Below are 16,729 nucleotides of genomic sequence, written 5' to 3'. Positions count from 1 at the left end.
GTCCAGGGAAGAGTATGAAAAAAATGGACAGTGATCGAACTATGGGAATAATAGACAGTGATGGAAAAAAATTTAATTTTCCAATTTTGATGCAGAATAAAAAAAGGGGCCAAATAATGATAAAATTGATATTCCTCAAGGAAATCGGTTAAGATTTGACAAAGTTATGAAAGTTTGAAGTTTGTTAAAAAGTGTCAAGGGAAGAGTATGAAATAAATGGACAGTGATCGAACTATGGGAAAAATAGACAGTGATGGTCGAAAAACTGAAATTTCCAATTTTGATGCAGATTGAAAATAGGGGCCAAATAATGATAAAATTGATATTCCTCAAGGAAATCGGTTTAGATTTGACAAAGTTATGAAAGTTTGAAGTTTGTGAAAAAGTGTCAAGGGAAGAGTATGAAGAAAATGGTGCTGTGATCGGAAGTAAAGCAAAAATTTACAGTGAAGGACGAAAAACTGAAATTTCCAATTTTGATGCAGAATGAAAATAGGGGCCAAATAATGATAAAATTGATATTCCTTAAGGAAATCGGTTAAGATTTGACAAAGTTATGAAAGTTTGAAGTTTGTGAAAAAGTGTCCAGGGAAGAGTATGAAAAAAATGGACAGTGATCGAACTATGGGAAAAATAGACAGTGATGGAAAAAAAAATTGAATTTTCCAATATTGATGCAGAATGAAAATAGGGGCTTAATAATGATAAAATTGATATTCCGCACGGAAATCGGTTAAGATTTGACAAAGCTATGAAAGTTTGAAGCTTGTGAAAAAGTGTCAAGGGAAGAGTATGAAGAAAATGGTGCTGCGATCGAAAGTAAAGCAAAAATTGACAGTGAAGGACGAAAAAATTAAATTTCCAATTTTGATGCAGAATGAAAATAGGGGCCAAATAATGATAAAATTGATATTCCTCAAGGAAATCGGTTAAGATTTGACAAAGTTATGAAAGTTTGAAGTTTGTGAAAAAGTGTCAAGGGAAGAGTATGAAAAAAATGGACAGTGATCGAATTATGGGAAAAACAGACAGTGATGGAAGAAAAATTGAATTTTCCAATTGTGATGCAGAATGAAAAAAGGGGCTTAATAATGATAAAATTGTTATTCCGCAAAGAAATCGGTTTAGAGTTGACAAAGTTATGAAAGTTTGAAGTTTGTGAAAAAGTGTCAAGGGAAGAGTATGAAAAAAATGGACAGTGATCGAACTATGGGAAAAATAGACAGTGAAGGACGAAAAATTTAGTTTTCCAATTTTGATGCAGAAGAATGAAAAGGAAAAAATAAAATGATGAAGGAAATCGACAAAGTTGAAAGTTGACAAGTTTGGAAAAGTGAAAAAGTCAAGAAAAAGAAAATGGTGCTGCGATCGAAAGTAAAGCAAAATTGACAGTGAAGGACGAAAAAATTAAAAATTAAAAATTAAAAAGAAAAACTGAGTTTTCTAAGTAGTGAAAAAATGCTTATAATGAAAACAATTTGTAAATAGTTATAAAAAACAGGGTATATTTTTGTCGATTGGACTTGACTGATTGCTAGTTTGTTGCTACTATTGTTGTTTTGTCCGCCGTAAATAGAAACGATGGCTTTGGAATATTTTTCGCCCATTGCAGCTGCGTTTGCATGTCAAATGACTGTGTGTAGTGAAAGGAGGTAGTGTACTCGGTAGGAAAGTGGCCTGGTGGAGGGAGGGAGGGAGACTCATAGACGTATACATATACTATAGTCATAGACTTTGTAGGGTGGTGCCATTTTTCAAGCACCAGTGCTCATGGGCTGTTATTATTATTAGCTGCAATTGCAATGCTGATGCTGATGAAGGAATTGCTGTGACGTCAGCTTAAAAGTACAACACGATCCATGCCAAACTGACTGACTGACATTGGCGTCCTCACGTCTACTGTTACTGCTTTCCATCATAATTGCGGGTGTGTTTTTTTATTTTTATTTTTTATTTTTTTTGAAAAATTTTACATAATTTTTTATGCAACGCTTTGCATTTTCAATTACTTCATTATACGGGGCAAGCTCAAACAAAATGCAGTGTGTGTGTGTGGCAATCACTTTTAAGGCCAAAGGGAGTTTTATTGCAACAGTTTAATTTGATCCAAAAGAGCTCGAAAACATTTTCCATTTCAATTTAAATTGGTTTTTATTTTCATCCTTTTACACACCACACTCACATATTTAAAATATACATATATATTTCTATTAAATTCATTATTTTCATACCATGCCATATGGTTGTAAAATAAACTTACATATAACGACCACATAAGCAGACAATTATCAATGTCAAGAAAGTAAACAAAGTACCTAAATGTGCGATAGAAGGGGGAAAAAATATTTCGAAAAAATCATAATAAAAGAGCAATTGAAAACCGTCATTTACCAGTTAATTTCAAAGGTAAAGCAACAAAAAATTGGGCAGCCGCAACAAAGTTTCATTGCGATGGAGTTGGAGTAGAATGGAGCCTTTTAAAATTTCATAATTCATGAGTGGCAGCTCCCTTTTTAGTCATTTTCATTTTTTTTTTACTTATTTCCACCCTGTAGTATTGCTGCTGACGTTTGTTTGTTGGCTCACACACAAAAACTGCGCAGAACTTTTTTTCTGGTCTTTTTTTTCTCAGTGAGCAAAAAATACGAATAAAAAAATGTTGAATCTCTGTTTTGCTCTGCGTTTCTAATGCCGCAAAGAGTTTATAGTTTCGAATGGTTTTGTAGCACAGTGATAGTTTATATGTGAGTTGCTTTGTAGGCGTTAAAGTTGCTTCTTCTTCTTCTATGCTGAAAGTTAAAGCAAAAACTTTTGTTTTATGGCCTTTTATATGCGCTGTCAAAACTCTGGCAAAGCTCGCCCCCATTCACTCGTCGAGATAAATAGTCTACATGAGCGACCAAATAGTCGCCAATGTAAGGCTTATATCCCACCTCCAGCTCCCTCTTCTGCCAATTTAGCTACCCACCGACATGAGCGAAAGTTTTACCACCAAAGTTATGAGTTATGTGTGAAAGTGCCAACTTTACACGCTGTCACACAATTTGCGCAATTTCTTTTGCAATTTCGCGACGATCCAGCGTACTATGTACAGACAGACAAACAGACAGAGAGACAGACAGAGAGACAGACAGAGAGAAAGACAGACAGATAGTCTGTCTCACACTGACAGATCCCCAGGCAGTGGTTTCTTAAAGTGTATTCTAAATTTTGTAGCACTAGTTTTTGCTGCAGCAGCGAGTAACCGAAAGCTAATTGACAGGAAAAGCGGTCACAATTTGCTTTCAATATTTATACCAGGGACAGCCACCCATACCCTTACATGTTAGCAGCGCGGGTGTGTGCGTAGCAACAGACACAATGCGTGTTAAAAGAGAAAAAAATATGCTTGTTTGGTGACGGCCGATGCGTAAAACACTGTTCGTGTAAGGCAGCGCTGCTTCGGCTGTCCCTGATTTAAACCACCAATGACCAAAAAAATAAAAAAAAGAAATAGAAAAAGAAAAAGAAAAAGAAAAAGAGAGAAACAAATAATCCGCTGACCAACAACGTTGACATGCTGTTAAGTACATAACTCTGGAAGCAAACAGCGAAAACAGTGACAACAATAAAATACAACAGCAACAAATACAGAAAATAAAGAGTGCTTCGAATTCAATGGCTCTGTACTAATAGATATGTAAATCTGTGTAAATTAACTAATATTTCATATTTAAGCTGTTAAGACTTAAACTTTCTTAAAAATTGTTATTTGTTCATATTAAGAGATTGGGTAAATATGTACGAAAATTCAATTTTTAATTGTCAGGATGTATATAATTTCATTAAATTTATTTATTCATTGAATTGAATTTTTCAAATAGTAAATCTAATACCTTAAATTTTTTAAAATTCAATCAATGTGTTGGAAACTATACAGTATTAACACTAAGAGCACATATCATCCTGAAAAGCACCAAAATCTTTTTAACAATATAGTGGTGCTAACAAACAATTTTTTAAGTAAGAAGAATTGTAATTTTTAATTACCATTCAGAGAATTAGAGAATATGCCGTAGAAAGGGATATTGATGCTGCATCCCTAGTTAAATTCAATGGTCACCAATGGCTGGACTGTATGTGTGTTTGTTTGTGGTTTAGTTTTTGCCTCGTTGTTGACATTTTTAATATTGCACGCTTTGTCGTGTTTGACATTATAATCGCCTTAAATTTCATGTTGAGGTGCGCAGATTCCCCGAGACCCCCTTCACTCCCCTCACCACCCAACCCCTCCCCTCATTCCAGCCTCATAAACATACAGCTTGGCAACTTTATGTTGTGCAGCGGTCCACAAGTAAAATTTCCGTTTGAATTACTTTCTAATTCCATAATGAATTGCTTTTGTCGGCCAACGAAGGAAATTTGCGTTGAGGCGGCATCAAAAGTTACGCATACGCCCCGTAGCAAGAACTAGCAGGAGGGAGAATAAATTTGGGACTGTTTATCTGTAAGATATAACAATATACAAAGTTTCATATTCACATTTTTGGCTATTGTTTTTTTTTCCACTGCTTCTTTTTATTTGTGTAGATGTTTTGTTGTTGTTCTTGTTGATATAATTGGTCATCTTTCAACGGTGCCGTGCTATTTTTGTGGCACCGTAACCACTCAGACACTTATTTATTGTAGTAGCTGTAACTGCCTGTCCTTCCCTACTTTTGTCCTCCCTCTGTCCCTTCTCTTCCCGCATTGTATTTGTCGCTTTTTGTGTTGGTTTCTAGCCACTAAGTTTGTTTAAGCAGCTGTGGTCCAGCTGTCGAAATCCCCTGCATAAATTGCCGGATTAGTATTGTTAACCGAAAGTTTTGTTTTGCATTTTAAAAAGGTGCTCATTCTCAAAGGCAGCAGCAAGAACAACAACAACAAACACGGCATATGGCTAATAAAGTTGGCAATTTACATAGTTGGATTAAGAGATGAAAGAGGGAAAGAAATCATATGTATACACATATATTGATTATTATAAATAATACAATTTCAGCGTGCATTTTTTAAGTATGTATTCCAGACATAATTCTTAAATTAACTCACTATGCGGATAAAATGGAAAGGACTTAATTTTTGATCTAACTAAAGTAAATCTTATAGATTCCCGAAAAATCTAATTATTTGTTAAGAACCAAATAAAAAATTGCTTAGGAATATCCGGAATTACCTCGTGTGGTCAAATCGAGACACTTCTGTACGGTGAAATGGAAAGAGATGGATTATTTGACTACGCCACGGGCATCCGATATGGTAAAAAATATATCTGTCGTTGCGCAGTGTTTTTTTTGAGTGTTTTTATAACTTTTTGATTGCTGTTCTGACAGGTAAGAAAGGAAGGAAAACAGCCTGCAGCAATTAAAGGAAGAATGCGAGAACTATTTGCCGGCTGTGGGGCTCGATAACTTGATAATGGATAATGGAGCAATGGAGCAATGGCGTCGCCCAACAATGAGCACTGAAGCAGCAGGAAGTACTTAAGAGCAACGCAGAGCACTTCCTGTTTTTGTTTTTGTTTTGCCAATACCAGTTACGAGTACGAGTACAAGAAGAGGAAGGAGAAGAAGCGGCGTCAACTTCGTTGAATTTACAATGCTTCAGTTTCTGGCAGCTTCACGTTTTAGCTTCAGGTTGTATTCCACTTGCTTTTTTTTTATTTTGCAGTTTCAGTTTCTGTCTTTGTTGCTGTTTCTTTTTCCACACTGCTATAAAGTTCTTTATGCATCGTCTTATGTTACCTGTTTGTATTTTGCTATTTGTTGTTGCAATGTCGTTCCATTTTCATGTTGCTGAGTTTTTATACCAGTTACTTAAAAATACGAAAATGGGTATATTGTGTTCGTTGAAATGAAATAAAACATTAATTTTTACTATGGTTATACTAAAATAAAGGTTTATAATTAAATTAATTATTATCTGCGTTGTCTATTAAAAATCTAGTATCGTCCTTTATCGCAATCAGATCGCTTTAACAGAACTGTAGTAAAAGCTTTTTTTATTATTAAGGAAATACAAGCTTCCAAATGTATGCACCGGGTATTCCCATAGTCGGGGTCTCGACTATAGCCTGTCCGACTAGTTCAGTATCAATTTGGTGCTTGAGACTTTAATATGCATTGCTTGCGATCTTGGTTTTGGCGTTAAAAGTGGCACATCATCCGGATACGGAGATTCCGAGAGCGGAGTGCTGAGAACGGAGAGTAGAGAGCGGAGAACGATAGTAGCTCCTTGTTGGCGCTGCCAACACACAAAGCATTTTAATTTCTTTTATCCTTCATTACAGCTGCTTCCCTTTGGCTATTTCGTTGTGTTTCGCGTCCTTCGCCGGCGTCGACGTCGACGTCAACGTCGCCGGCATTCTGCTGTGTCAGATTACATACACTCCATTAACATTTTATGCGCTTGTATTATCGCAATTAAATTTTTAATGTTTTCATTTCAAGCACATTGCATTTTCATGTTGGCCCGAACCAAACCAACCCACCGAAACCCACCCGAACCTACCCGAACCACCGAACCCACCGCCTTTGGCATTGGCAGCCAAGCAATCAGCACACTCAGAAAAATATGCCATCTTTATATAACTCGTGAGTCTCGAAAAAATATCTTAAAAAACAACTGAGTTATTGGTACTAAGCTAGCATAAGATTTTTTTGTACTTAAAATAGTTTTTTTTCAAGATTTCTTTTTCTGGGATATTTCTTTTTCATTGGCGTACATTAGAACTCTCAACTGGTTCTAGCGACGCAAATATGACGTTAAGGTTGGATCGCTGGTAAAATCAGCACCTATTTCCAAAGGTCGCTAACCAAGAATATGCACCATCATTAAATGGTATTTAATTTTGGTATTTTGAATAATTAAGTACACATACTAGTGTATGTTTTAAGATTAATGTTAATTAATTATGACAATGTTTTGTATTAGAAACAAGTTCATTTTGGGTTTAGTTAAAGATTTTGGGGTACTTAACGTAGTATGTTTTAAATTTTTTCAGACTTGAATTAAACCCAAAACTTACTTAAAGTATCCCCAAAAATCTAATTTTAAGATTTCCGTACTTGCGAAAACCGAACTTGAAATAAGATTTTTGTTCTCAACTTAAAAATTCCGAACTTAGACAGCTTTTGAGATCGTTTGTACTTGAAAATGTGGTGTTTAAGTACGGAAATCTAGATTTTTTTTCTGAGTGCACACGCGGCACCGCAGACAAATACCGGCAATGCCATCGAGGTGGTGGCAACCCTACAACCACCCTACAACACCCACAGCACCACCCACAACCACGAACATCAACAGCCTGGATTCAGTTTGTTGCCTTTGGCTAGTGGCAACACCAACAGCAACAACAACTCGTTGCATGCAAATTGCAGTATGAGTTCTGAGTGTACGTGTGTGTGTGTGTGTGTGTCAGTGTGTGTGCAACTTCAGGTTAAGTACAACAGTAGAAACAATTGCAACAGCAAAAAGCATTTTCCGCAATAATAATTTTAATGAAAGTGTTTGCTGTAATCACACAGAATTTTACAAAAGCTTCTTTACACCTTACACTCAAAGAAAAAATGAAACCTTGCTATAAATTGTAAAACAGTGTGCTGATTGGTTAAGCTTATACTTTGAAGTGTATTATCATTTGACATACTTTATTGTTATTCTCTGTATTCCAATGTAAGTGTAATTTAAGTAATAACATTCTTATTTCCAACTGCAATGAAAGTTCATTTTGGCTTAATCATTTTGGTTTTAATCATTAAGTTCATACGATTTAGATTTCTTCACAGAGTCAAACAAACAATGGACGGTCATCAGCTTTGTTCCCTGACTGTAAATCAGATGACTCAAATTTTAGCTCTCACATTTTTTATCCATTTTTGGTTACATGCGCCGGAAATGGAACTTAAACGACTTTGACCAGAAACCATTGACAGGTCGGAAAAGCCAGAGGGAAGCAGTTAAAATGGAGCCAATTTAATCAGAATTTTATTTAAGGCAACTTTAGAATTTAAAGAAATGCTTCGATATTTATTTATTATATGATATTATTATTATTTGCTATCATCTAAATCCAACAAAACACTTAATCTTACACAGTTAAATTATTTTAATCCATATTCAAGCTTCCGTGACTTTTTGAGCCTTCGAGACTTTCAAAAGGCGCCTGTAAACGTTCATTGTAAATCTAAATAATAGCTTAATTTGTAAAGTTGACCCATGCTTTCAAGAGTGACCAGCTCACAATCAATTCCAATAATAATAGATTCAATTTTTGCTGTGCTCGCGACTCGTGCGATGCAGGCAGCAACTAAAGAGAGAGCTAAATTGAAACGTTCCACACGTACGCCTAAAACTATCGCTAGCCGAGTGTGACTATGGCTATAACCATGGCTATAACCATGACTATGGCTATGACTGTGACTATGGATTAGAAGTCGGCTAGAAGTGGCAAGTAGTCCTTCATCTTCTTCTCTCTTCCTAGATAGCTTCACTTTTCTCTCACTAAACACAATTCCCGTTGCGGTGTCGAAGGCAAAACTTTTGCTTTTTCCGTTACAAAAGTTTTTCTTTAGAAAATTGTGTGCTTTTGTATTGGAAAACGGGGAATAGCAGCATCAGCATCAGCACGTGTGGTCTATAAGTTCCCATATATATATATATATATATGTATAAATATATATATACTCCCAATACTCCCACTCTTTGAGTGTCAGTCGGTGCCTTCAACACTTGTTCATGAGCCCTGAGACGTGTTTGACATTTGCGAGTAGTTCCTTCTCGCCTTTCTCACAGCTCAATGGCTAAACTAACCTCAATTATTTGTCATTCAATACGATTATGGCCTGGCTCACTGGTTGCTGGTATTTGACAATTGCGTTTGCCATTATGCACCTTGCATATTGAGCGTCAATGTGAAGTAGCCCATACAATACGAGTACCGTCGGAAACTAAGAAAATCAAACTCGGCGCTTTATTCGGGTCAAACTCCCTCGCCACGGCTGCAAACATGCTTAATTATTCCATTAAAATAATGTACCTGCTAGTTCCGCTACCTGAGTTTCCATAACCATTTTTTAATATGCCTTTCTTTTCCTCTTTCTCTTGCTTTGTTGACATCTCAGTCTCTGTCCTAGCTGAGCTTTTGTTGCGTTTCCAGTTCAAGCAGCACAGCGAACTTAAGTTCAATTAAAACTTAGTCAGCACAGCTGCCATAAGTATCAGAACAGTCTTAGACTATTTTGGATGCTAATATATTAATTTTTTAGAATCTAGATCTATAGTCTGACCAACTTACAACCTTCATAACTTTACTAAAACTCAACCGACTTTCAAGCGGAATGTCATGTTGATCATGATTTGGCCTATAAATTCATTCTGTATATAAAATTGGTTGATTTACTATTTACATTTTTCTACTACCATGGCTCCCTTTCCATAGGATGGGGTCCCTCTTCAATCCGTCATAGCTTTGTCAAAACTAAACCGATTTTCAAGCGGAATGTCATTTTGATCATGATTTGGCATCTTAATTCATTATGCATATAAATATTATTAACTTCTTGAAAAAATTATTTTTTGCTAAAATTCGATTTTGATGCTAAGGGTCCCCCCTTTAATATTTTGAAAATTGAAAATTTTAAATCTCAAGTTTCCACTTTTAATCATCTCCTTATATCATAATTAGTATAAAACAACACTTAAAACTTGATTCTGAGACGTTTCATTTTTTTTGTCAAAAATCATAAGAAATTAAACAAAAATTTTGACTTGTGAAGTTATCAGATCCAATGTCTGACCAACTTCAATCTGTCATAGCTTTGTCAAAACTAAACCGATTTTCAAGCGGAATGTCATTTTTATCATGGTTTGGCATCTTAATTCATTATGCATATAAATATTTTTGAATCCTTGAAAAAATTATTTTTTGCTAGAATTCAATTTTGATGCTAAGGGTCCCCCCTTTGATATTTTGAAAATTGAAAATTTTAAATCTCAAATTTTCACTTTTAATTATCTCCTTATATCGTAATTAGTATAGAACAACACTTAAAACTTGATTCTGAAACCTATCATTTTCTTGTAAAAAACCATGTCAATTTGAATAAAAATGTTGACTTGTAAAGTGGTTAGATTAAAAGTCTGACAACTTCCAACCTTTATAACTTAATTAAAGCTCAACCGATTTTCAAGCGGAATGCCATTTTGTTCATGGTTGAGCATATTAATTCATTCTGCATTCAAGTTTTTTTTGTATTTGAATTTCCGTCTTAATCTCTAATCTAATTGATTAAATTAAAAATTTTAATTCTCATTTTATAACGTTAAGTCAATTCTATCTTATCCTATTCTAACTTCACAGCTCTTCCTGTGTATGATCCTGAGTTTGAAAGCAAAGTTTTTGCCACAAGTACGCGTCTTCAAGAATGTCTTCATTATGCGCTGGTTTCCCGGCTTTCTGGGAAACTTTAAGCACAACTTAATCAACGTCAAGAGGCGAAAACGCGCGTGATAAAGTTATGATTACCATGTGAGTATTTTGCAAATATGTGTGAAATTATCGTTTCCATGTACATCTGCAAAAGTTTACCTGAAAATCAGCATTACAGCGACGAGTTCGCAATTTAACTGCCGCCGTTGCTACTACTAACAGGAAAGTTTGCTTTGATGCCATGGTTTATAAGCAACGACAACAAGACTTCAGTATAAAACAGGAAAGAAACAAGTCAAAGCGTGATGATGTCCTTACCAACATATGCGAGTATGTAGAAAAAATAAAAGGGATAAAAAATGCAGCAAAAGGTAAAAAAGTGCTAGATAGAAGTTAACATCTTATGTTGTGAGTTGCTGCTTATGTTCTGGGGTGTATGAGTGAGAGAAGTGAGAGAAGTGAATTTGTGGGTCTAAGTGCTGCCAAGGCAACAAATTTCACAGCCCTTAATATAAAACCATCATTAAAACTGCATGAGCGTTGCTCAAAATGTTCAGTTAAAGTCGCTACTGAATTTGATGGCTTTTGATTCATTAGAAAATCACTTCATGACATTTAATATGCAAATTATAAGCACTAAACTCAGCCTTAGCTTCAGATTCAGCTTCAGCCAGACACATGCACATACACTGATAGAAAAAACGCATAGTGAAATTAAATCAAAAATGCAATTATTATTTTAAAGACATCATATTAATTTGATATATTTAATATATGATAGTTAATTTGAATAAAGTAAAACCCAAGTAAAAACACTTTAAATCAAAAATGCAAAAATAATTTTAAAGTCAAAGCATATTTATTTTAAGAATGCCCAAAAGCCACTTAAATCTTTTGCAAATTAATTTTTATTCAGGTTAAAATAAAAAGTTTATGTAGTTAATTAAACAATTTCGTGAAAGTTACATATTTTTTATATTTACTTTAAAAATTATAAAGTTGTACAATATTTTAATTTGTAATATATTTAAATCACAAATCCATACTTTACGCTCAAACATTGATGAGAATAGTAAGGTTAAAGTGAAAATATTAAAACTTCAGACCATTTTTCTTTCAGTGTACACACACACACACTCGTATGAAGGAAGAGGAAGACGCATCTCTAAGACCAAAGTGGCAGCAGCTTTTGAAGTTGCGCGCATAATTTTCTAATTAAGTTTCTTTGGCTCTTCTGCTTCTCGTTGCACTTTCTGCGTTCTTCTACTTCTTCTTGTTCTTGTTCTTGTTGCTTTTGTATTGACTTTTAAGTAGCTTTCCAAGATTAACTGACTTGGCTGCTAAATCGTGAGCAGCTCTTCCAGCGTACTACTTGTATTTCTGACTTTCGGCTTCAGTTTTTTTTTATTTTTATCAGCACTTTTAACAAGATTTTAATTTGAGCTCATTATGTTAAGCTGCTCAAAGGCGCAAGTGCATAAAGGCAAATGACAAAGAAATATCCACTAGAGGTGGACACAAATTCCATCTGCTTGCCTTAGAGATAATGTATATTCATACAAATTAGTAATTTCGAAATTAAACGCTTTGTTATGCATGTGAGTCCTGAAAACCTTTACGCATAATTTTCATATGATATTTATGATGTGATTTTGGCAGTTGGCAGTTGGAAGTTGCAGTTGGCCAAGTTGCTTATCATATAGTCCAGCAGTCACGCCCAATTGTATTTACACTTAAAACTGGTCTATTTTTTTTCCAGAGATTTCACAGCTTTATCTAGTTTTTTATTGCATAGCGGCAGGCGCTCATTAATTGCAAACCGTTTGCAATGTTCGCAGCTCGTTGAACGCTGCATGTTGCAAGCAGCAAGCTGTAAGCAGCGTTTTTTTTGCGGCCTCTAACGAATTCATTTCATTTCCGCTGCATTCATTTGCACGTCACCAACACAGGCACACGCACACACACACACACACACACAGAAAGTCAGATGGAGGGACATTGCGGTCGCAATTTCATTGCACTGCGGCCACAAGACCCGACCAACCGACCAACCGACCACCCGGCTACCCCCCGATTCCAACACTGCCGTACACAAACTCAAACTCAGACTTCAACGCGTTGATGATGACATTGCCAAAACGCAAAGTCCACACAGATCGTCCAAGCACGAATGCGAATGCGAATCTGAATCTGTAACGGAGCCCGTAGCTTGGTGCAGTCCAGTCCAGTCCGGTCCGGTCCGGTTCGGTAGTGTCCGGTACGGTCCTGCCCGGTCTGCTCTGGCATTTCCGTATGCCGTTCCGTTTCGCTGCGCGTTGTTAGCAAGCAACTTCCGAGGGTAATTAATTCGAGTACTCGCCATCGTCCTCGTTGTCTGTTTTAAACGACTTACAACTTGGATTACAATTAGACAAGCTGTTCGCTTTTCACTGCGCTACTGTTTTGCGCAAATACTCCTAGTTGGCTGCTGCATTTTATGTTTTCGAGTAGCGAAATGAAAATTTGCATGTTGTTACAAACACACACATACACAGACACACACAGAACAAAAAAAAGAAGAGAATAATTTTTCAGATGACACTAGCTGAAAAAGGTAAGAGAATAAGAAAAGACGACAACTTTTGTCTAAATTTTTGTATTGCATGAATATTTGCTTTTGGAGAGCTCTAAGACATTTTTATTTTCTTACGTCTTCCATTGTTGGTCAAGAACATTCAAACAATACTGTTTTAAAGGATAATTCTATTTTTAAGTGGCACCTTTCAGATATTTCATTCTGGCAATAAGCGCCAGATTATATTATTTTTGTTTTTGTCTTTGTTAAATTTTTTGAATGTGATTTCTGTGCTAATTTAGTTAATTGCCATTGACAATCTGAGTTGTCTGGTACAGAAAGAATAAAAATAATATATATGGTGCATCAATCAAAGCAAATCACAACACATAAAACTTGTCGCATTACCTCAAAATGAGCGCAAATAAAAAGCGACTTACAAAAGTTACGACAAAACACTGTGTAGCCAAATCTCATTAGGCAAGGCAGGAAATCATAAAAATATATTACCCACTTTAAAGCAATGCTGGCACTTCATCAGATTCCCTTTCTCTTTGCCTTCCCGCTATCCCGCGTTTCCTTTCTTCCATTTTCTCCATACCAAGTAAAGACAAAAATGTAAATAAACACTCAAAAACAGAGCAGACATGTTCAGAGACTGAGGTCTAACAAAATGGCCAAAACTTTAAGTCATTCGTCACAAGAAGGCAGCATTGCTTGCGACTGTTCCTGCTGGGTATTGTGGGGGTCTTATGCTGTCATAAAAAATTGTCTTAAGTATTAGTTTTTGTCTGTGACAAGCTGCCAACCGTTGCTGACATTCATTCAGTGTCCACTCGCAACTGCTGCATTTATGCGGACCGTTTCTTATCTGTGCGTCCAGGTTTAGGTCCCAGTTTCCAGTTCCCAGCTCCCAGTTCTCTGTTCCGAGGTTATTTCCAGGTCCCACAGCTCGTCTGTCAGCGCACAACAAAATATTATTGTAGCTACTTCTACTTCTACTGCTCCTTCTGCTTTTGCTTCTGCTTCTGCTACGCTCTAATGACAAACAAAAATCAACAACATATAAAAGGTGAATGCTGGGAATCTAAAATGCAAATCCCCTTTTTTATTTCATACAATTATTCTTGTACATTTGGTTTTTTGATGCGAACAAAAATAGGATATATACATGAGAAATGAGCATAAAATAAGAACAAAACTTAAAGAATTAACTAATCAAATGTTTTTTAAGGAACTACAAAAAATAAAAAACAAGAAAATAAGACTAAAATCTTAGGAGACCAAAATATTTAATCATAAATTAGAAAGTCCAACTTTAAAAAATATATTGAGAGTACAAAAATTAGGAATAATTAATTTGGTAGACTAAAATTGGGAATAATGATGTAAGAAGTTGAAAACCGCGGAATTTTTAATAAAATATTTTAACTTTTCCTAGTTTTTGCATTACCACAGAGAAACGACGGAGACATTTACATTCAACATACCCCTACAACATACAACAACGAAACTGACATAAGCAACTGTCAAATGTGTTGTTGCGTGTCGCTAAATTTGCACTGATTGACAGAATGAAATGTTGGCGCATATGTTACTCAAAAGTGCAGAATCTAACTGACTCTGGCAGATTCTGGCAGAATCTGGTAGGCAGAATGTTTTGCTAATGAGTTATTGTTTCGTATCCAATTAAAGATACGATGAACTGCATTTGTCTTGCAAGTTTTCGACTCTAACACTTGTGTTCAAATTACGAAAAACAATTTGAGAATATACAAAATGCAAACAAAAACGATGTCGACATCACTTGTCATAACAAATGTGACCCGGACCCGGACCCGGACACCGACACCGACACAGACACGGACACGGATACGGACACAGACATGACACTTTGTATATTGTGTAAGAATTTTGTATATTTTAAGATGGTTTTTGTTGTAGCTGCAGTTACAATGTGTCCCTATCAATTAAGGACCAAATACACATGAGTATATGGTATATATTTATGATTTTATCGAAAAGGAGAGTTAATTGCTTTTGTGTGCACAGAGTAAAGCATTTGCAATTGTTGCTAAATGGCTAAAATGTTTTATCGGTAAATCTTTATAAGATTTTCATGCAATTCCTGCAGATTACCATTAGGCACACATTCGAGTAGGTAATTTAGTTGGGAATATAGCATGCTGTGCATTGTTGTTATTAATCAATTGCCATTGGGGTTTGGGTTGATTAAATAGGTGTGCTTAATCGGATACACACACACACACACACACATACTCACACACGCAATCAAAGACACACATTCGAATCAATGAATCAAATTGTGTTTGATTTATGATTGCCATTGATTTGCAACTCACACTCAGTGGCTTCCTACTGTTTTATAAAATATTTGTTGCATATAAAAATATTGTTTTTCTTGTTTGATTTAATAATTTTAGTGACCCACTACATTATAAACTATATGTGGTATTTATTGCTTAATTTAGTTAAAATGCATTTAAATAAAAATATTTAATTATATATATATTGTATTATAATTATAAACTATATGTGGTATTTATTGCTTTATTTAGTTAAAGTGCATTTAAAATAAAAATGTTTAATTTAAATTTAAACATTAATTAACGAATCTATTAACTTATATTTATATTTTCTTCACCTATTAAAAGAAATTTTTTTTTAAATGAAATGTAAAGAATGCATATTTAATTGATATAATTTTGATGAGGCAACCATTTCTATGTAATTATTTGATTAGGTATATTGAAACTAGATAAATAGATAGATACTTTAAGAGATAAAACAAGCTGTTGGGTGCCAAAAAGGGATCAGGGTTATCAACGCAAGATTCGACAATATTCGGTATCACTTGTAGGTTGATGGCCAAAATGTTTGTAAATAAAGTAATAAATGCTGCAAAGCAGAGTGTTCCAGCTGAAGCTGATGATGATGCTGATGCCAATGTCGTCGCTACATCGAGATGTAGCTGCTGTCATGGCAGCTTCTTGTTTGTCTGCATTTTGGTGACATTTTTGCCATTAGCCAAATGTCAATGCTCGACGACGAAGTGGTAAGAAGCACTTATAATAGATGGGATTTGCAATTGTCGTCAACAACAACAACAAGAACAAGAACAGGAACAAGACCTGTAGTGAGTGTAGAGAGAAGAGGACTAGGAACAGGACACAGCAGCCTCCCTTTAGTACGGCTCACTCGTGAAAGACTAGTGATTTCGCTGGTTACTATTCACCACCATTGGAAACATGTCAAAGTATCGTAAATCATTGGTGAGTTTTATTTTAATTCTCACAAGATACCATTCACAATTGGTGAGCTTACCAATATACACAACATACCAATCATCTGTGAGTTCACCAATATCCACAACATTAAAATCATCAGCGAGTTCAATACAGAGCTGTATTGCTTTCGTTAAAAATATTCATTTTCTAGCGTCGGTGAATTCACTGCATAATTTGCTAGTACCAGCCGTAGCAGAGGGCTGTCGACTGTCAGCTGTCAGTTGCTCTTACCTGTTTCTTGGGGTGTCACATGGCAACTTCATGTTTGGAGTCTGGATGAGGTTGCGCGATAATAGAATGCTAGTAAAGCCGTTTGATTGCTGCTTCAGGGGTAACTGTAACTGCTGCAACCGTCTGGTCCGTCGGTCCTCTTGTTGCTATTGCCTGACGGCACCTGCCAGTAAAATTTCACTAAAAGAT

Source organism: Drosophila innubila (genome assembly GCF_004354385.1).
Source record: "Drosophila innubila isolate TH190305 chromosome 2R unlocalized genomic scaffold, UK_Dinn_1.0 1_C_2R, whole genome shotgun sequence".
In the NCBI taxonomy this organism is placed as follows: domain Eukaryota; kingdom Metazoa; phylum Arthropoda; class Insecta; order Diptera; family Drosophilidae; genus Drosophila; species Drosophila innubila.
Note: the sequence above shows the minus strand (reverse complement) of the source record.